This window comes from Narcine bancroftii, chromosome 12 (genome assembly GCF_036971445.1).
Source record: "Narcine bancroftii isolate sNarBan1 chromosome 12, sNarBan1.hap1, whole genome shotgun sequence".
NCBI lineage: Eukaryota > Metazoa > Chordata > Chondrichthyes > Torpediniformes > Narcinidae > Narcine > Narcine bancroftii.
Window position 1 is genome coordinate 77,727,468 of NC_091480.1, and position 21,196 is coordinate 77,748,663.

The window sequence follows — 21,196 nt, forward strand, 5'->3', positions numbered from 1 at the left end:
CGATCCTCGGGACCTCACCTTTTGCCTCGTGTTCCTTGCCCGTTGACCTGAGCACTGATCCTGCCCCCGCTGCAGCACTGCCAGACATCTAATTCCTGAGCCTGACTGCTTCACTGATTCTAGCAATGCCCACCCATCAGACCATGAAATGTTTCTTCATGTTCTTCTTTGAAAAACCTGGATCAAGTAGTTCCACACATTCCATTGAGTCACCTACTCCAACTACAAGTTTGTTAGAATCTGAAGTTGGATCAAGTACAAATATGTCACAAGCCAAGGAGGAAGTCAAGTCAGATAAATCCTAGTATGAGAGATTAAGAGTGAGGCTGCCACAGAGAACATGGACATGATGGGAAGGGAAGACGATGGTGGAGGTGGTGATGATGAGTTCATTGGTGATATTTTACCTGACAACATTGAAACCTAGTGAACTGGATGGTGTCAAAATGCCTCAAACGGTCATACAAGAAGTGATAGAACAGTGTGACATTGGACTTCTGAAGTTCGACAAGGATACTGGAAATGCAACTCTGTCTGACCTGAACAGAAATTATTCTGAGAACAGAAATAATAAAGCTGGGTTTGAAGTATTTCCAGAACAGTGAAGGGCCTTTCCTACCAACAAATAACCGCTCAATGAACTAAATATGGTTCAAGAGGAAATTGGGAAATGGTTGTGGTGAGGAAGTGACTCGTTCAGGGGTGGTCTATTCCCCTTGTAAAAGGTCTTCATTTTGTATCTGTTGTCTTCTCTATTCCCGGTCAGACCATCAATCCCCATTGGAGCAGGAAAGTGGATTCAGCCAGGGGAAATGAATGGATTAGTATTTAAGAAAGTGGCAAGAATCATCGGGAGTGCTTCACACAGTGGAAAGAAATTTAGCTGGAAACAGAGAAGTTATTGACTCCTTCTTCACAGGAAAATGGACAAAAGGTTCTCTCATTTGCACGACACTGACACCGTTTGGGTTCCTTCTCGTTGTTGAGGGATTGTGTTACAGCACCAACAGTAATGACCTAAAGAAGAAGTGTGAAAGTTTGAGCGAATTGTACAGCTCTGATGTTGATGGACAGCAGCCATATGAAGACATTTTGGATTGCAGAATGTTACTATCAAGGCGACCCAACATGAAAATATCAAGAGCTTCTCGAATTTATGGTTCAGTATGGAGATGAGAAACTCTTCTCCAATCTTCGCATTGCTATTCAGATAATGCTAACCATCGCAGTTTCCATTGCCAGCTGTGAGGGATCATTCAGCAAGTTAAAACTAACACTTTTCATTTGAGAGTGTCCATGGCTCAAGACAGACTCTGCGATCTTGATCTGCTGAGTGTAAAGAGAAGAAACTGAAAAAACTGACTTTGATCACATTATAGACCAATTTTCATCAGTGAAAGCAGGTGAAAATTGCTTTTAATTAAAAAAGGAAAAAAAATCCTATTAAATGAATTTTTTAATATTTGAATCTGAATATTTTTTGGAATTTTGTGGCTTACGGGTGTGAATGCTGAGGCTGTTTGAAATGTCCATTGCTATTTTGACTGAGCTAAGTCCATTTGTTCTAAGACTAAGGGGTTAATATTGCCACTAAAGTTGAGAAAGGAATTGCAGAAGAGCTCCTTGTCTGCAATCAATGTTTTCTGGCATAATTTAAATAAATAATTTCAGAATATACTGCGTGATCCACCACTGAGTTTCTTCAGCAATTTGTTTTTGCTCTGATTTACAGATGCTCCAGTAAAAAAAAATCGAAATTGAAAAGCAAATCTTCATGCTGGTACAGGTCTGATATAGGTCAGTACTTGGGGTTGATGGAATATCATCAAAGGGAAACAAAGCAAGAGATTGTTGTTGTTTTTGTGACACCTGTGCTACTGGATCATCTCCGGGGGGGGGGGGGGGGGTTCCCAACCTTTTTCTTTCCACTCACATCCCACTTTAAGTAATCCCTATGCCATAAATTAGTAATTAGTAAGGGATTGCTTAAGGTGGGATGTGAGTGAGAAAGGAAGGTTGGGAACCATTGCTCTAGACCCAATTGTTACTAAAATATTTTGCTTGAGAAAAATTGTCATGGCCCATTTCCTTTGGAATTATGAAACCATGTCCATAAGAGTCAATTAGGTACGATTAAAACAGTGGTTTTCAAACTTTTTCTTTCCACTCACATACCGCCTGAAGTAATCCTTTACTAATCACAGAGCACTTATGGCATAGGGATTACCTCAGGCAGTACGTGAGTGGAAAGAAAAAGTTTGGGAAACCCTGCGGTCTGTACTATGCAATTCCCATTTGTTTTCTGCCAGGATGATCAGATAAATTTACTCTGTGGGGCTGTGCCAATTTGTGTACCTGATGCTCACTTCATGTACTGGGCAACTTCCTTGCCCCATTCATGTAACGAGCAGGTACACAAATTGTAAAACAAAAAGGCAAACTAAACAAGTGGGGAATTTTAACTAGTGGACCACTGCAACAACAGACTAACAGTGTGCACACTTTTCATGAATGGTTCTGCATAGTGGAGGATGGCAAGTACTGACGTCACAAAGGACCACGTGTCTCACTGACTCGCAGTGGGGCTGAGTCTCGGTGGAAGAGGCGTGCATTGGGTCACAAGGGTCTCTGGGAGGGGGAAGGGAGAGTCAGTGACTGCTGACCGGCGTTCACACACATCCGCGTGCAGCGTGAAGTGCGTCCCCCTTCCCCCCGACATGCGGGTCGGCAGAATGAGAGGACGAGGACCACGTCGCGGAGAGAGGAGGTGTTGAGGACAGATAGGGAAAGCGAAGTGGATGGCATGGAGGCAGTGAGGGGTGGTTGCGGAGTGAAGGGTTGAAGGAAGTAAGTTTTAATAGGGCAGGGTGCAATTTCAGTGCTTGCCATAGGTGCTATTTTCCATAGATATCCCACTGGCTCTAGACCATCATCTGCACCTCAGTGCAGAAGCCATAGGAGTGGGACTTGACACCACAGCCATCCAACTGAGCTGGAGTGTTTTCAAATGAACCATGGTTGATGAATGGCAAATCAATCAGCAAAACCAGCAAGATGGCACTGGGGACGCATGGCCAAATACTGAGAGCTCCTTGTCCATTCCAAAATCAGATGGAGGGAAAAATGCTGTTTTTATAACATTGAGTGTTCTTCTTTAGGCTCCTGGATTCCTTCTTGATGGTAGCATTGGGTGTGGTGAGTGTCCTTGATGAGAAAGGCTACTTTTGTGAGACACAGCCTCTTAAAGATGTCCTTAATGGTGTGAAGACTCATGCCCTTGATGAGACTATTCATGTTTCCTGTCCTGTGCATTGGCACCTCCATACCAGACAGAAATTGGAGATGGATGCTCTGCCTGCATGCTAACATTTTTATATTACTATTATTTCCTGTTTAAATCTTCTTAGAGGTCTGAAGATTTCCCAGAAGCCAGGACCAACCTCTTCAATCCTCTTTACGTGACTGTATGAAGGTGACAGATAACCTGTTGTTGTTGTTGCTCATGGAAGAAAATCCTTCTCTTCTCTTCTCTCTGTACTGGGTTATTCTGTAGCAAATAACTGAAACTTTACCGCATAAATAACTGAAACTTTACCGTAAGCTTTTCACTGAAGGCAACACAACTCCCGAGAGAATGATTTGTGTCATACTTCTAACTTTTGCCTGATCCCTACTTGTTTGGTGAAGGCTGTTCTGTGGGTTAAAGTGAACAAGTATTTTTTTCCTGCCTGGATCATTCTACTTCTCAGGCAGATGCTCTGGGTTGAGGATGACTTGCTTCTGCTCTGGTTGCCAGTGAGTGATGAGCTCCAAGTGCAAAACGCAGAGGCTTGCTGATGAGGTGGGGGGGGGGGGTGGTTGACGGTGGGGGCTGTTGGATGTGGTCCATTCCTTCTGTAACTTACAATGAATGGGTCAGTGCTTCTCAACCTTTTGCTTTCCACTCGCATAACACCTTAAGTAATCTCTTACTAACCACAGAGCACCGATGGCATCGTATGGCATAGATACTTTGCAGTTAGTAAGGGAGTACTTAATGTGGTTTCTGAGTGGAAAGAAAAAGGTTGAGAACCACTGGTTTAGGGAATTTGGACAGGTTCATAGATAAAGGTTTAGAGCAGTGGCTTTCAAACTGTCCTCTAAATTCACATTCCACCTTAAATAATCCCTATGCCATAAATGCTCTGTGATTAGTAAGGGATTGCTTAAGGTGGTATGTGAGTGAAAAAGGTTTGAAAAGCACTCTTTTAATTGCACTTAATTGACTTGTTACGTGCACGGTTTCATAACTCCAAAGAAAATTAGGGGGGAAGTTTGAAAAACACTAGTTTTCAGGGCTATGAGCCAAATGCAGTTAAATGGGATCATACAGAGAAATATCCTGGCATTGCCAGAGCTGCTATAATGGCAGCACTGCCCCTGGTCCAGACTTGGGAGAGCGGAGACATAGTGTGGCTCCAAAGGGTTCAACCGCCCAGTCCTAATGCCGATGGCTCCGTACAGGCTTTACATGGCCTTTTAAAGGAGCTGACAGTGTCTGTAAGTACAATACTGTGATTGCAGAATTCTGTACCCAAGATGGTGAGGCCTGTGCTTTGCAGCGGCCATGAGAGGTTGCAGAGTCCTGTGGAGCAGTGGACTGGCGCAGGGCACCAATCGAGGAGAGCACATTATGTTGAGAAGCAGAGACAGGCCTCCAGGATGATGACTATGGCAACAGACCATTGAGGGGCTCAGTAGCTGAAAGATCCACATTTGCTGAGGTCAACTTGCGGTCGGGAGACCCACACGGGATGCAGGTACTGGCCACTGGGTCATGGGAATCAGGTAACGGAGCTGGGATTCGAGAGGGCGCTGAGGGCAAGATGGGGTCTTGAAAGGCCTCGGGCACTGAAGGTTTCCTGATCATGTTGAAGGTTTGGATCTGGAAGGAACTCGGGTTGCTAAAGAGAACCTGTGCAGCTGCAGATGCTGCGGGAGCTGGAGGCTAATTCACTGACACTCAGTGACTCTGAGGAGACTCTCTTTTGATTCTCTTTCTCTCTTACAGTAAGGAACACCGGTGAGACTAATGGTGACTCTTTGTCTGCCTTACAGCAGGAAGAAGGCAAATTTGTGTAATATTACATGTTCTGTACTATTACATGACAATAAAGGAATCTTGAATCTCAAAGGCCGGTTGGTCAGCATTGATGAGTTGGGTGAAGGGTCTTTTTCTGAGCTCTATAACACTGACCTGGTGACAATCCAGCTCCACACAAGTTGGCAATCTTAAAGTAACTTTCAGATTTTAATCTAAAACCTGGTACTGTGTATATCTTATGGGCTTAAGCCCATTCCAGACACTTGTCCATGAACCCACAGCTGAAGCCCAGAATGCAGCCATGCTACATTCTTGGAGGTGCCAGCTTCCGTGTGAGGAGATAATCCAAGGTTTCCTTCAAAGGTAGATTTGAAGTATCATTTACCATCTGAAAGAAGAGCAGACCATGGATGTGCCTGAATTGAACATCTGCCATCAGGTTCAGCACAAACTCAGGTCAGTGGACTCTGCAAGAAAAAGGGCCAGCTTCATGTCATTTCAGAATCTGAATCAGAATCAGATTTATTGTCACAAACACTTGTCACGAAATTTGTTGATTTGCAGCAGTAGTATTGTGCATTACAGGTCAAAAAATTGCGATAAATTACAGTTCTGTAAAAACAATATTTTAAAAAATTAGTACAAAAAGAGGAAAAATCTGTGTTTCATTGTCTGTTCAGAAATCCTGATGGTGGAGGGTTAAAAGCTGATTTTGCTAAGGTTGGGTGTGGGTCTTCAGGCTCCTGTACCTCCTTCCTGATGGTAGCATTGTATGGTGAGGGTCCTTGATGATAGAGGCTGCTTTCTTGAGACACCACCTCTTTAAAATGCTGTTAATAGAGTGAAGACTAATACCCACGATGGCGCTGGCCAAGTTTACAACCTTCTGTAGCCTTTTCCTGTCCTGTGCATTGGAGCTGGAGTTGGATGAACTCGGATCATTTGGTAAGCTGAGGGGGTGATAGTCAGGAGTTACAGTGATGCTATCACACTTATGAGCAAGGATGAAGGTAGCTGGGTGACAGTCAGGAGAGAGAAAGGGAACAGACAGGCAGTCAGTGCAGGGCACCCTGTGGACATTCCCCTCAATAACAAGTATACTATTTTGGATACTGTTGGGGGGATGACCTACCATAGACAAGCCACTGCGATGAGGTCTCTGGCTTGGAGTCTGGTCTTGTGACTAAGAGGGAAGAGAGGAGAAGAGGTGAGCTGCAGTGATAGGGGATTCCATCGTTAGGGGAACAGATAAGAGGTTCTGTGCAAGAGATTAAGAATTCCGGATGGTATGTTGCCTCCCTCATGCCAGGGTGTGAGATAATATTAGATCAACTTAACGGCATTCTCAGAGGGGAGGGTGAGCAACTAGAATTCGTGGAAGCGAGGGTGATGAGGTTCTGCAAAGAGAGTTCAGGGAGTTAGGCACTAAGTTGAAGGACAGGATCTCAAGGGCTGTAATCTCAGGATTGCTAGCCATGCCATGTGCCAGCAGAATAATGCAGATTAACACGTGGCTAAAGAGATTGTGCGGAATGGAGGGGTTCAGGTTTCTGGATCATTGGAGTTCCTTTCAGGGAAGGTAGGACCTGTTCCGAAGAGACAGCTTGTGTCTGAACTGGAGGGTGACTAATATCCTTGTGGGAAGGTTTGCTAGTGCTGCTCTGGGGGTGGTTTAAAGTAGATTTACAGGAGGATGGGAACCAAAGTCCCAAAGCAGATAGGAGAGTGGAGGAGGGAAAAGATGACATGAAGATTGCATGTAAAGTCAGAAATCTAAGGATTGCACTTGCTGGGAATATTCTCATGTGCATCTATTTCAATGTAAGGAGTGTTGTAGGAAAGGTCAATGAGCCTAGAGCATGGATTGGCATGTGCAATTATGACATTGTGGCCATTAGTGCAACTTGGTTGCAGGAGAGGCAGGCCTGGCAGCTCAATGTTCCAGGGTTCTGTTGTACAGACACGATAGAGTCGGAGGAATGAAAGGGGGAGGAGTAGCATTGCACATCAGGGAAATTATCACAGCTGTTCTCAGAACAGTCTAGAGGGCTCGACTACTGAGGCTATATAGGTGGAGCTGAGGTACGGGAAAGTTATGACCACACTCATGGGGTTGTCCAATAGTCAACGAGAATTGGAGGAACAAATTAGTAGACAGCTGGAGAAAACACAAGGTTGTGATAGTAGGAAATTTTAACTTTCCACATATTTGACAGGGACTCCCATACTGTAAAAGGACTGAATGGCTTGAAGTTTCTCAAATGTGTTCAAGAAAGTTTTCTAAATCAATATATCAAGGTACCAACTCGAGAGAATGCAATACAGGTGACAGAAGTATATGTAGGAGAATGTTTTGGGTCCAGTGATAATAATGCCATTAGTTTCAAATTAATTATGGAGAAAGATAGGTCTGGGCCTTGAGTTAAGATTCTAAATTGGAGAAAGGTCAATTTTGAGGAAATGAGAAAAGATCTAGGAAGCGTGGATTGGGCTGTTGTTTACTGGCAAGGATGTGCTTGGTAAGTGGAAGGCCTTCAAAGGCAAAATTTTGAGAGTACAGAGTTTGTAGGTGACAGGATTTCCTCAATTCAGCGGATTGGGAGGTGTTCAAGGACTCAGAGTCGTTGATGACTTTATCAAAACAGTTGTGGAAAAGTGTGTCCCAACAAAATCATTCAGGGTTTTCAGCCCTGGATGAACAATGAAATCTGGAACCTTCTGAGAGACAGATCACCACAGAAAGAGCAGGTTTGACCTACGAAAAGCCATCTCCAGGGCAAAGTGGAGTTTCTGTATGAAAATGGAAACAACAAAGGATATCTGACAGTTGTAGCAGTGCTATAAAACTAAATCCAGTACAGTTGGAGATGGCAAAGCTTCACTCCCAGATGAACATTCAACCTCAACAACAAGGAAAAACTATTATTGTGCACCCCCACATCCCCTAATGATCCTTTCCTGACTGTATTCGAGGATGACATGCGGGCTGCCTTCAGAAGAGTGAATCTGAGGAAAGCATCTGGACCAGACAGAGTACCCAACTGAGCATCAAACATCTGTGCTGACCAACTTGCCAGTGTATTCATGGATATCTTCAACATCTCACTCCAGCAGGGTGTGGTACCCACCTGTCTCAAACAAGCATCAAGAAGAGTGCGATACCCTGCCTAAATGACTATTGACCAGTGGGACTCACATCAACATTGATGAAGTGTTTTGAAAGGCTGATGTTGAAGCATATCAGCTCCCGTCTGAGCAGCGAAATGGATCCATTACAATTTGCCTATTGTAGTAACAGGCTTATGGTGGATACTATGGCACTGGCTCTACACAATGCCCTGGAACAACCAGACAGCAAAGGTGCATACATCAGGATGCACTTTATTGACTACACCATCAACCCTGCAAAACTGATCAGCAAACTATTAGATCCTGGACTTCCACACCACAATCAGTGAACATCTCCTCCTCCAAAATCTCCGTCAGTACCAGAGCACCACAGGGCTGTATTCTTAGCCCTCTGCTCTACTCATTTTACACCTACAACTGTGTGGCTCAGTATGACAATAACACCATCTACAAATTTGTCAATGATACCATGGTAGTGGGTTGAATAAAGGATGGGGATGGGGATGAGTCAACAGACAGGATGGAGATTGAAAACTTGACTGAATGGTGCACCAACCTCGCACTCAATGTCACCAAAACCAAGGAGCTGATTGTTGACTTCAGGAAGGGAAAGCCAGAGGTGTACAATCCATTGTGATAATTGTGGAATCAGAGGTGAAGAGGGTGAGCAAATTTAAGTTCTTGTGAGTTACTATCTCGTAGGATCTTTTCTGAACCCAACACACTAATGGCATCATGAAGGAAGCTACTTCTCAGGAGTTTGCGGAGATTTGGTATGACATTGGAAGCCTTGGCAAAGATGTATGGTGGAAAATGTGCTGACCGGCTACATCACGGTCTGGTATGGGGACACCAATGCCCCTGATCATAAAGCGCTGCAAAAGGTAGTGGATACAGCCCAGGACATCACAGGCAAACCTTCCCCACCTTTGAGAACATTTGCAGGGAATGCTACCTTCAGAGAGCAGGTGCAATCATCAAGGATCCACACCACCCAGTATATGCTCTGTTCTCACTGCTGCCATCAGAAAAGAGGTCTAGGTGCCACAAGACTTGTACCACCAGGTTTAGGAACAGCTGCTACCCCTGCATCACCAGACTCCTCAACAAAAAAACTCAATCAGGGACCCATTTAAAGACTCTTAATTTTGCACTTTATTTTTTCCTCTCTATATTGCACAGTCAGTTTGTTTACATTTCTTTATTTGTTTACATGTGTACATGGAGTACAGTTTTTTTTTGCACTGCCAATAAATGTTAATTCTGCCTGGTCCGCAAGAAAAAGAATCTCAGGTTTGAATGCGATGTCATACATGTACTGTGACAATAAATCTGAAATCTGTATGTTTCTGTCAGGATTAAAGACAAAATTAACAGGGAAACTTGACTTTCGAGGGATATTGGGGATCTGATTCAGAAGAAGAGAGGTGTATAGTAGGTATAGGGAATAAGGAGCAAATGAGGTACCTGAGGAGTATAAAAAGTGCAAGAAAATAACTTAAGAAGGAAATCAGGAAGGCTAAAAGAAGACATGAGGTGGCTTTGGCAGACAATGCAAAGGAAAATTCTAAGGGTTTCTACAGGGACATTAAGAGCAAAAGGATAGTAAAGGACAAAATTGGTCACCTTTTAGATCAGAGTGGTCGGCTATATATGAAGCCAGAAGAGATGGGATGGATCATAAATTTATTTTGCATCATAATTTACACAAGAAACTGGCACAGGGTCCAGGGAAGTAAGAAAATCAAGCAGTGAGGTCATGGAACCTACCCAGATTAAAGAGGATGAAGTGCTTGCTGTCTTAAAGCAAATAAGGGTGGATAAATTCCCAAGGCCTGACAAGATATTTTCTCAGACTTTGAGGGAGGTTAGTGAAGAAATTGCAGGGGCCCTGGGCAAGGGAAGGTGCTGGAGTAGCTCATGTTGTTCTGTTGTTTAGAAAAGGCTCCAAAAGTAACCCAGGAAATTATAGGCCAGTGAGTCTGATGTCAGTAGTTGGTAAATTATTGAAAGGTGCTCCAAGAGATCAGATTTGGTAGCCAGGGACTGATTAGGGATAGTCAACATGGCTTTGTGTGTGGTAGATCCATAGGTCTAGATCGAGATGGGAAACTGATTTAAATATTAGTATTGGGAAGAAAAATTGGTTGGAATTGTGTCATGATACAATAAATATCAGATATAGATTGATTCAATATAACTTTTTATGTCAATTATATCTTATTCCAAAGAAATCAGATAGATTGATCAGATAAGTGTTTTAGGTGTAAAGGGATAGGCACTTTTAATACACTCCACTTGATCATGTCCAAAATTGAGACCATTTTGGATGGATCTAGGAGCATTTTTAGAATGGGTCACTAAAGTTAAATTTCCTCAAGATCCAATGCTTTTCTCATTGGGTAATATATCTGGGACAAGGCCAAAACTGAAACTTAATATGTTTCAAAATTTGAAAATTGCATTTGTAGTCGCAAGAAAATGTATAGCAGTGACATGGAAATCAGATTTGTATTTGGGAATGGTCATATGGGATGCTGAAATATTTAGTTGTATACCTCCTGAGAAAATTACATATAATTTAAGAAATAATTATGATATTTAAAACAAAATTGGTGCCCATATTTACACATTATAGGTATTGCATTATGAAAGTTATCCCCTAAACCTCAAAATGTTATCAATTCCTTGGAATTAGTATATGTTTAATAATGTAAAGGCAAAACTTGACTTGAAATTTTAGTAACCAGATGTGTTTCTTTTTTTTCTCTCTTTCTCTCTTTTTTTTTCTCATTCAGTTTTTTAAGGAGGTTACCATGAAAGTTGATAAAAGAAAGGCTGTTCATGTCTGGACAGATACATGAATGGTAGGGGTATGCAGGGCGATGGATTGGATGCAGATCATTGGGATGAGGCAGAATAATAGTTCAGCTCAACATAAAAGAGATGAAGGGCCTGTTTTCTGTGTTGAAATGTTCTATGGTTCTAATGCAACTAGTCAGAATGCTACCACGGTACACCTGTAGAAATATGGAGGAATCTTTGGTGACGTATCAAATCTCCTCAAAATCCTAACAAAATATAGCCACTTGTCAGCCTTCTTCATTATTACATCGAGATGATGACTCCAGGATGGATCTGATGTTGACACCCAGAAATTTGAAGTTCTCTACCCTGCCCACTGCTTACCCATCAATGATGACTTGAAGGAGGCTAGTGTAGAAATTGCAGGGGCTCTGGAAGAAATATTTAAAATGTCCTTAGCCATCGGTGTGGTGGCGGAGGATTGAAGGGTACCTCAAGTTGTTCTGTTGTTTAAAAAAGGTTCTAAAAGTGACCCTGGAAATTATAAGCCAGTGAGCCTGACTAAGTATTAAGTAAATTATTGGAAGGTGTTCTAAGAGATTGGATATACAATTATTTGGATATCCAGAAACTGGTTTTCCCTTCCTTAAGTCTACAATCAATTCCTTAGTTTTGTTAATGTTGAGTGCAAGGTTGTTGTGACACCACTCAACTAGTTGATCCATCTCACTCCTGTATGCTTCTTCATTGCCATCTGCTGACAACCGTGGTGTCATCGGCAAATTTGTAGATGGGATTTGAATTGTGCCTGGCCACACAGTCATGGGTGTAGAATGAGTAGAGCCATGGGCTAACATGAATCCTTGAGGCGCGCCTGTGATGATTGTCAGTGAGGAGATGTTGTTACTGATCTGCATTCATTATGGTCTTCCGATGAGGAAGTCAAGAATCCAATTGCAAGGGGAGTTGCAGAGGCCCATGTTTTGAAGCATGCTGACCGCTCCTGAAGGAATGATGGTGTTGAAAGCTGAGCTGTAATTGATTGAAAGCAGCCTGATGTACGTGATGTTGTTGGTCAGGTGATTCAGGGTGAGTGGAGCACCAGTAGGATTGCATCTGCTGTGGAACAATGGTGGTGGTAGACAAATTGCAGTGGGCCCAGATCTTTTCTTAGGGCCGAGTTAATTCTGGGCATGATCACCTTCTCTCTCTCTCTCTCTTTTTTTTTTTTTTTTTTTTTTTTTTTTTTTTTTTTGTCATTAAAATTTAATTGAACTGCTATAATCATTTTTTTCCCCAACATATCCATCATCAAATATTACTCTCCAGTCTGTGGTACAACTGTCCCCTTGTCGCTCACATAGATGCCATCCAGGAATTTACGAATATCCTTCTTCTTCACTGTGGTTGCTTGCTGAATGAGAGCAGCAGAATTTGATACTAGTTCAATATCGTTTCCCTCAAGAACAAGTTCATCTTTCTGGGTCTGAGAAACAATACATGAAACACCTGGCTTCATACGGACTCTACGAATATACTTCTCTCCCAAGAAGTTACGGATCTCTACAAGAGATCCTGCATCTTGAACAACCACATTGATAGGGAAATGAGCATACACAGACCTCATCTTGTAACGAAAACCTACAGTGACACCCTTGATCATGTTCTCAACATGACTGCAGATTGTCCGGACTGTTGCTAGCTCCTTCCTGTTACCCCACCATTTGTCAACTCGAAGCTTCTTCTTCTTGATGCCAAGAAGGCTGAGCTCCAAGTTGATGTGATTAAATTGCCTTCGTAATGTTCCTCGGGGCCCCTTTACAATGACAGTACGGCCTTTTAAAGTCACATCAACACTGTCAGGGATATCAACAATCTGGTTGCTGAGAATGGTCTTCATTCTCGCCGAAAATGGAGGAAAGGGGCATGATCACCTTCTCAAAGCATTTCATTACAGTAGATGTGAGTGCTACTGGTTGATAGTCATTGAGGCACCTCGCTACTCTTCTTGGGTACCGGAATGATTGATGCCCTTTGGAAGCAGGTGGGAACCTTAACAGTGAGAGATTGAAAATGTCTGTGAACGCTCCAGCTGGTTGGTTGGCACAGATTTTCAGTACACTACCAAGTACATTTATCTCCTAGAAAATTTTATGAGATAATGCCTGACCTCTAATCTATCTTCATCTGCTTGCCTTAGGTGGGACATTTACCAGGAAGGTTATCTGTAAAAATATGAAGTGTATGCTTCAGATATTACAACACATTTTGTTCCCCGACCAGCACTTTGGTTGCTGTTGCCAGTGTAAACCACATGGTGGCAGAACAGCTCTGAGTTTGGTCCTCTGAGGCACTGCTGCAGTGCAGGGTCTGATTTTGGTTACATTTTAATGGTGTGGATCCCTCATTTAGGTTCAGCGAGCTCCGTTCTAATGTTAAATACTCTGAACCCTTAGAGTTTTGAATTCAAAGATTTTAATGACTGACCCAGCCTTTCTGAATCAATTGCAGTGCAGGATAGTGAGTTTTGCTGGCATGGAGATTGTCAACATTTTTCCAAAGCCATGCATAAAAAAATTACAGATGCTGGAATCATGAGCAAATAACAAGAAGCTGGAGGGACTCAACGGGTCAGGCAGCATTCACAGAGAGATGGTCAGTCAATGTATAATGTTGAGACCCTTTATGGAGACCAAAGTAGAACTCAACAGTAGCTATTAAGTAGTCAAGGGTGCGAGGAGGGAACAAAGCTGGGAAGTGGCTAGGAGGTGATAGAGTGTTGGAGAGCTCAGAGATATCCTCCTGAGAGTAGTTCAGGATGCTGCCTGACCTGCTGAGTTCCTCCAACTTCTCCAGGGGTTTCAAGGTACATGTTAAATGAGAACACATACTGACTAATTAATTATATTCCCTGATTTAGGATTGCAAGTAACAGCACAGAGTCCAAGGGGGTGTTGCTTTGTTGAAGGTGCCTGCTTTTGGATGAAATATCACTTCAAACATCAGTTCTCTCAAGTGAATAGCTCAGGGCACCAAGTACCCTGAGCAATATTAGATTTGTCTACATGATTATTGAAACTATTGGTTCAGTCGTTATTAGGTGGGAGTTTGTGGGCGCTTTGCTTTGTGGATATTATAACATTGCAGAGGACCTCAAAATGGCTTAAAGTTCAAAGTTCAGATTTATTGTCAGTGTGCATACATACAACCTTTAGATTTTAAAAAATCTTGTGGGCCAGTCAGAATTCCTACTTATCAGTAACTGTACACTGTTCTGAAGAAAGGGAGAAATGTTAAAGAATGAAATGTAAACAAACTGACTGCAATGCGAAAAAAAATTCAGTAATAAAGTTGTGAAAGGCAAAGAGGGCAGTTAGTGTTGTGGTTAGCACGACGCTCTAACAGCAGCAGGGACCTGTGTTCAAATCCTGCGCTGTCTGTCAGGAACTTGTACGTTTTTCCCATGTCTCTGGGTGCTCCTGTTTCCTCCAACCCTTAACTCCATCTTTCTGGAATGCTCCAGTAATCTTTAATCTCCCAGGTTTTGAATTTTAGTGTTCTTGGTGTTGGTGGGAGAAGGGGAGGTGGAATGGTTATGAGTCGTGTGTTTATTGTCACACACAGAAGTACAATGTAGAAATGCAGCAAAATTCTTACTTGCCACAGCCACAATGGAATGTAAGATATTGGATAATCTTGGGGGTGGGGGAGGGCATGGAGAGGGGGTAGGAGAAGTGAAGGTAGGTTGGGTCCCTCATTCTGCGGCAGTGCTGTGGATCTTTGCTGGTGTGGAGCCTCAGTAAGGTTGAGCTATTCATCTGCTAAATACATTTGATTAGACCAGTTCAGATCGCCACTGTGTGAGAGACAGGTCTGTGAACTGCATTCTGCTGCCCCGCCTGAGTCTCATTTATTTCTCTCTGGTCTTCCATCCAGCCTCCCTCTCTCCAGTTTCATTCTCCTGCCATTCTCATCCAACCCCTTACCCTGATGGCATTTACACAATTGGAAAAGGTTTAGAGGGATATGGGCCAAACACAGGCAAGTGGGACTAGCTCAGGTATTCAACTTGATCAGCACAGTCAAGATGGGCCAAATGGTTTGTCTCCATGCGTAAAATGTTATGAATCCACTCGTACTTCCTCATAAATGCAGCTCAGGTCAGCACACAAACCAACCTTCACCCTATCGAGTCTGTATCTATCTGGTCCTGACTTGGGTTGGCTGCTCGCATGACCCATCCAGCCCAATCACACTCTTCCCCCAACTTCCATCGCAAAGATACATGAGCTCTAATCTACAAACCTCCAGATTCAAGCACAGTTTCTTATCAGACTCACGATCTCTTGCTGGCAAATTTTAAACTGTACTTTTTTTTATCTTATTCTTCTTTGGCTTGGCTTCGCGGACGAAGATTTATGGAGGGGGTAAAAAGTCCACGTCAGCTGCAGGCTCGTTTGTGGCTGACAAGTCCGATGCGGGACAGGCAGACACGGTTGCAGCTGTTGCAGGGGAAAATTGGTTGGTTGGGGTTGGGTTTTTCCTCCTTTGCCTTTTGTCAGTGAGGTGGGCTCTGCGGTCTTCTTCAAAGGAGGTTGCTGCCCGCCAAACTGTGAGGCGCCAAGATGCACGGTTTGAGGCGTTATCAGCCCACTGGCGGTGGTCAATGTGGCAGGCACCAAGAGATTTCTTTAGGCAGTCCTTGTACCTTTTCTTTGGTGCACCTCTGTCACGGTGGCCAGTGGAGAGCTCGCCATATAACACGATCTAAACCCTGCACTATTTGACCAAAACTACACCCTACACTATGGGTGGCCAAATCTTTTTGGTCATGGGGCACATGCAGAAAATTCTATGGAGTCATGGGCCAAATAATATTAAGCCCAGCAGCTTTCAACCAGTTACACTGCAAGACAAATGGTTTTTATTAGACCAGAAAACCCCTGTGCTATCGAAAATTTTTTATCTATCAAAATAACTGTACAACATTACTGAACAATTTAACTGTTGATGTTACAGTAGTTTATTTATGTGCTCACATATTATAGTAGGCATTTCTGTATCTGCTGCTTTTTAAATGAAAACAATAAAACTCTTTAAAACTCTCATTCAAAAAGCCATGTAAAATTAAAAAAAAAACTGGGTGCAAAATAAGAACAGAGGAAAAGATCAAGGGACAAGACTGACTCCAACATTCCTCCACAACTCTCAGTGAATAATGTTCATGGCCCAAGTGTCCACCCTGATGACAATAACACATTTTGTAAACCTGCAGATAGGCTATTAAAAATTGGTTATGAAATTTAACAGATTCCTTGCAAATCAAACAAACCCACCTCCCCTTGACTTTTGTGAAAATGAAATAGTGTTCATTTTCTCACCTTGTCTGGAATTTTTGGCACTCCCTTGCTATTTTCTGTCTTTTTAGTTCCGCCATGATTAATCAACTGAGGTAGCTGTTTACTGAGGTAAACGCTTTCATTGATGAGTAACATTGCAATGGTTGGTCCAGTCGTTGGTCAAAATGGCAGCGACATCTAATGTTGAAACCAAGAAGTGTGATGTACATTTATTGTTAGTGCAATTTATTGTTATAGACTATGTTCTAATGGACCATATTCCATTTTATTTTATAATTCACCCTGGGCAACTTAAATATGGGAAATGGGCTACAGTAGGCCCAGGGGCTGTAGTTTGGCCACCCCTACCCTACACTTTAGTTTTGTTTATTTTTATCATTTCACTATCTTATTGACCATACTGGATAGCACTGAAAACAAAGCTTCTTACTGTATCTCAGCACATGTGACAATAAAACAATTCATTCACTCATTCTATCACTCATTCATTCATTCATCCCTTTTCTTTTCATCTTCCCTCCATCTGCCCAACTCCTTCCCTTCCTTCCAACTATTAATTCTACACTTTCTTTCTCTCTTTTGCTCTTCTTGACACTTCTCAAGCTTTGACCAGTTATTAATAAATAAAGCCCCTTTTGGAGAGATTGTGTTTCATATTTAATCCAGGGATTCTGTCCTGTTGCCACCTGTTCTTGATTGCAATAACATTCTGTTGTTTCCTTATCTTATGGAAAAGAGCTTTAATCACAGGAGAAGCTTTAATTAAATTTATTAGATCTCTTTGTATATGTGGGAGTTAGTGAAGGATTTGTGCTTGATATTTTCTCTGTGGATGTCTGCTGCAGTTTAATTGAGTGCCATCCTTGCAAAAATAAAAATGCTCGCAAGCTCACAATTTGTTACCAGTCGCATCAGATCACAATGACCACTTGCACTGTTCACTAATGTACCATGCCTCAAATTCAGTGCTTTCATTCTTTTTTACCAAGCTTCTCCCCACATTCTATTACCAGAGGTAATAGAGGTCAGGTCATTGGGGGACTTAAGGCAGAGATTGATAGGTATCTGAATAGTCAAGGTATCAAAGGTTATGGGGAGAAGGCAGGGGAGTGGAACTGAGTGGGAGAATGGATCAGTTCATGACCGAATAGCGGAGTGTACTCCATGGGCCAAATGGCCTACTTCTTCTCCTATGTCTATGGTCTCTACAACTTCCTTCCTCATTCTAGCCTGCTGTCTCTCTTGATCCAGATCCAAACCTCTGACACGATCAGGAAGTCCTCATTGCCTTTGGCACTCTCACATCTCGGTTCTGATATCTTGAATCCCTTCAGCTGGTCTTACGCCAGTCTCCAGCAGTCTGCAGCCTGGTGCGAGTCCCTTAACTGCAGTTGCCAACAGCCCACAGCCTGCATGGGTTCCTTGCCTTGAGTCACCAACAGCTTGCCGCTCATGTGTTCTTCAGCCTCAGAGTCCCTTGTTGGTCCGTTGCCATGGTCGCTGTCCTGTGGATTAGGGTTGGTGGTGTCCCCTCCAGGACTGACCTTGGATACTCCTGCAACAGTGAATTATTACAGCAATTTCTTCCAGAAAAGGGACATCCCCAGAGGCTGGCATTGTGACCAACTCGCCTGTGGGAGTTGGATCGCTGATACTGCTAGGAGTTACTCCATCTCCTCTGGTTAAGAAGAATTGGGGAAGGAATTGTGAAGACATATGTATGGGAGATAGAAAATGTCTTTGAATCTTTGGGCGCCATGGTTGGTGTAGTGGTTAGTGTAATGCCTTTACAGTGATTGAGACCAGGGTTTGAATCCTGTGCTGTCAGTAAGGAGTTTGTACGTGTGGGTTTTCCCCCAGGGCTCTGGTTTCCTCCCACCATTCAAAACGTACCAGGGGCTGTAGATTAATTTGGTGGTTTTGGGAAGCACAGACTCATAGACCGAAATGGCCTGTTACTATGTTGTATGTCTAAATTTAATTTTTTTAATAGAAGTGGTGAGAGGACTGGAGATGGAAAATAATGTCAAAAAATCCACCTTGAAGCACAGACTAGCAAAGTAACCAAAAACTCATTCCTTTGGAAATGAGATCAGGCCACCCAAGGCTGAGGAATCTCCCCCAAAAACCAACAGTGAAAGTCCTACTGTGCTGCTCTCTGCACAGAGCTTTGTTTTGATGCTTCAGCAGAATTGTAGGAAGCAGCAAAGTCGAATGCAGTTATTTTACTCTTAATTTGACTTAATTTTACTCTTATTCATGGAAAAGCTGTGACGTTGCAGAAATCCCTTGGAATTTGTGTTCATGAAACAACAAAGGAATGGAACTGGATACAAACAGAACAGAAGCACAATGGAGATATTATGTTTTTTTGTATTAACTTCAACCGTGAATATTTATCTATCCTTTTATATTTATTAATCTTTTTTTTGGTCTCATGCCACCTCTTTGGTAATTTAATTTATACTATTGTTGGGGTATTTTTTGTGTAGCTGCAGCAAGTAAGAATACTGATACATCTGTACATTGTGCTTATTTATATGACTATAACCCTAGTGGAAAATAAAGGGTCATAATGATGCAACAGACAGCCTTTCTGTGCTGCAGGAGTAGTCTACAGTTAGTGTAACAAGGAGAAGTCCAAGGGTCTGATAGATGTTGGAAATAAGGTGTTCTTGAACCTTCTTCCACAAACATGACTTCCCCTCCATCAACTCAGCCCTCACCTGCATCTCCTTCATTTCATGCTCATCTTCCCTGGCACCCCCCCACCCCCACCCCCAGATGCAACAAGCATAGATTCCCCCTTATTCTCACCTGCGATCCCAAAGGTAATCCATTTGTGGCCTTCTCTACATCAGAGAGACTGGGCTCAGATTGGGAGATCGCTTCTCTGAGCACCTTCGCTCTGTCTGGACCAATGACAGAGACCTCCCAGTAGACAACCATTTCAGTTCTGTGTCACACTCCCATACTCACAGGTCTATCCGTGACCTTATATACTATCCCACCAAAACCACCTGTAAATTATAGGAACAACACCTGATTTTCCGTCTGGTTACTCTCCAACCAGAAGGCATTAACATTGACTCTTCCGGTTTCTGCTAACCTGCTCTCCTCTTCTACCTCCCTCCTTCCCTTCACCTAGCCATCTCTTCCCTTGATAACTGCTGACCCCTCCCTCCCTTCTCCACCTATCATCTCCTGTCATTGCGACTACATCTTCCCCCTTTCTCTTTTGCTCGGATGCCTGCCAACATTCTTCCATCGCTTGATGAAAGGCTCAAGCCCGAAACATCAGTTATGTACTTTTGTTGTTGCCATATAAAGGATATGGTTTGACCTGCTGAATTTCTCCAGCATTGTGTTTTCACTTGAACCAAGAGAGGCTGGTTTTCAGGCCTGGGGCAGTTTGGGAAGTTCTGCACTCCTGCCTTTACACCTCAGTCTCTGGATGTTCTCATTGAAGAGACGTGAGGAGCTCCATCTTCTTACACACTATTTCTACATTTGAATGGTGGCAGGCCAGAGAATCCCACAATTTGGTGAATGGTGCTGCATTTTCTTAAGGAGCCTTTCCATTCCCCTGCACTTATCACCCAAATGGTTCAACAAATGATTCACTCTCACGATATCCACAGTGTAGGAAGCATGTGAAAACAATTGAGAGTTCGTAAGGGGGATTCACAAGGCTATTAATTCCACAGAGACTAGTTGTATTCTTTGTCACTCAGGAATTCGAGGGGAGATTTAATTGAAATATACAAAATTATGAGGAAGAATATTTTTCTTGAACTCAAATCTTATATAAACCTTAACTTAAATCTATGCCTGCCAAGAAATCAAATTGGAAATTGAACTTCTGATCATTGCTGTGACAATCGAAAGCTTCTGTTATTGCACCAATTCTATTCTGTAGAGGGATTGATATAATTATAGAAATTGAATGATATGGATATTGCAAATTCAATACTTGACCTCGACTCAACAGGAAAAAAATGGTGGCGCTGCCGGAGCTGCTGCAACGACAGTGCTGCCGCTGGTGTGGACCCGCAGAGAGCAAGGAGAGGAGACACAGCACTCCTCCGCAAGGTTCTACTGCCCAGTCCAACTACTGATGGCTCCCTGAAGGCTTTCATTAGGCTGTTAAAGGAGCCGGTGGTGGTTTATTTTAAAATCTTGCAATCATGGGGTCTGGGGCCAAGATGGCGGCACCTGTGTTTGGCAGATGCTGGGGAAGCAGAGGACTGGCTCAGGGCACCTGAAAATGGGGAGACCACCCCATGTTTGAGAAGGAGAAGCAGAGGAGATGACCCCCCCGGCCGGATAGTGATCATGGCAGCAGACCAGTGGGGTTCCTGTTGGCAACTCGAGGAGAAGAATCCATGCAGGCTGCAGGCTACTGGTGACTATGGTCAAAGGACTCACACCAGGTTGTGGGCTGCTAAAGCAGGGTTGGTGCCAGAATGAGTCTTAGTGGGGGGCATTAGGGTAACTTTGGGGGGGGGGCACACTCTTATACTGGAAAATCTGCTCTGTATGTAGGGGTGGTGACTAACTGCCTCTGTGCACCACTGCATTCACATTTCCCCTTCCTCCAGCATTTCAGAGAAGTGCCCCTGGTTTCAGAAACTACATGACTCCTTTTGGTGACACCCCCTCTGATGGCATCACCTGCAACTCCTAATGATGCTAGTACTGGGGTTTCTGTACTTGGACTTGCAGCTTAAAGACCTACAACTTTGGGTCCTGGAGAAAGGGCTGAAAGCCAATGAATGAATCTCAGAAATTGATGATCTGCCTCCTAGGATTTTGAAAT

General features: G+C 43.1%; 1 long non-coding RNA gene and 1 pseudogene across 1 annotated transcript in view; both read right to left on the reverse strand.

Moving 5' to 3' along the window:
* Positions 1 to 12,296: 12,296 nt before the first annotated feature.
* On the reverse strand, positions 12,297 to 12,937 carry LOC138747128 (large ribosomal subunit protein uL6 pseudogene; annotated as a pseudogene).
* Positions 12,938 to 16,335: 3,398 nt separating this feature from the next.
* Positions 16,336 to 21,196, reverse strand: part of LOC138746440 (uncharacterized) — a 52,809-nt gene continuing 47,948 nt past the window's right edge. Inside the window, exon 3 of the long non-coding RNA XR_011346957.1 lies at positions 16,336 to 16,554. This is a non-coding gene — a long non-coding RNA (uncharacterized lncRNA). The remainder of the gene's footprint in view (positions 16,555 to 21,196) is intronic.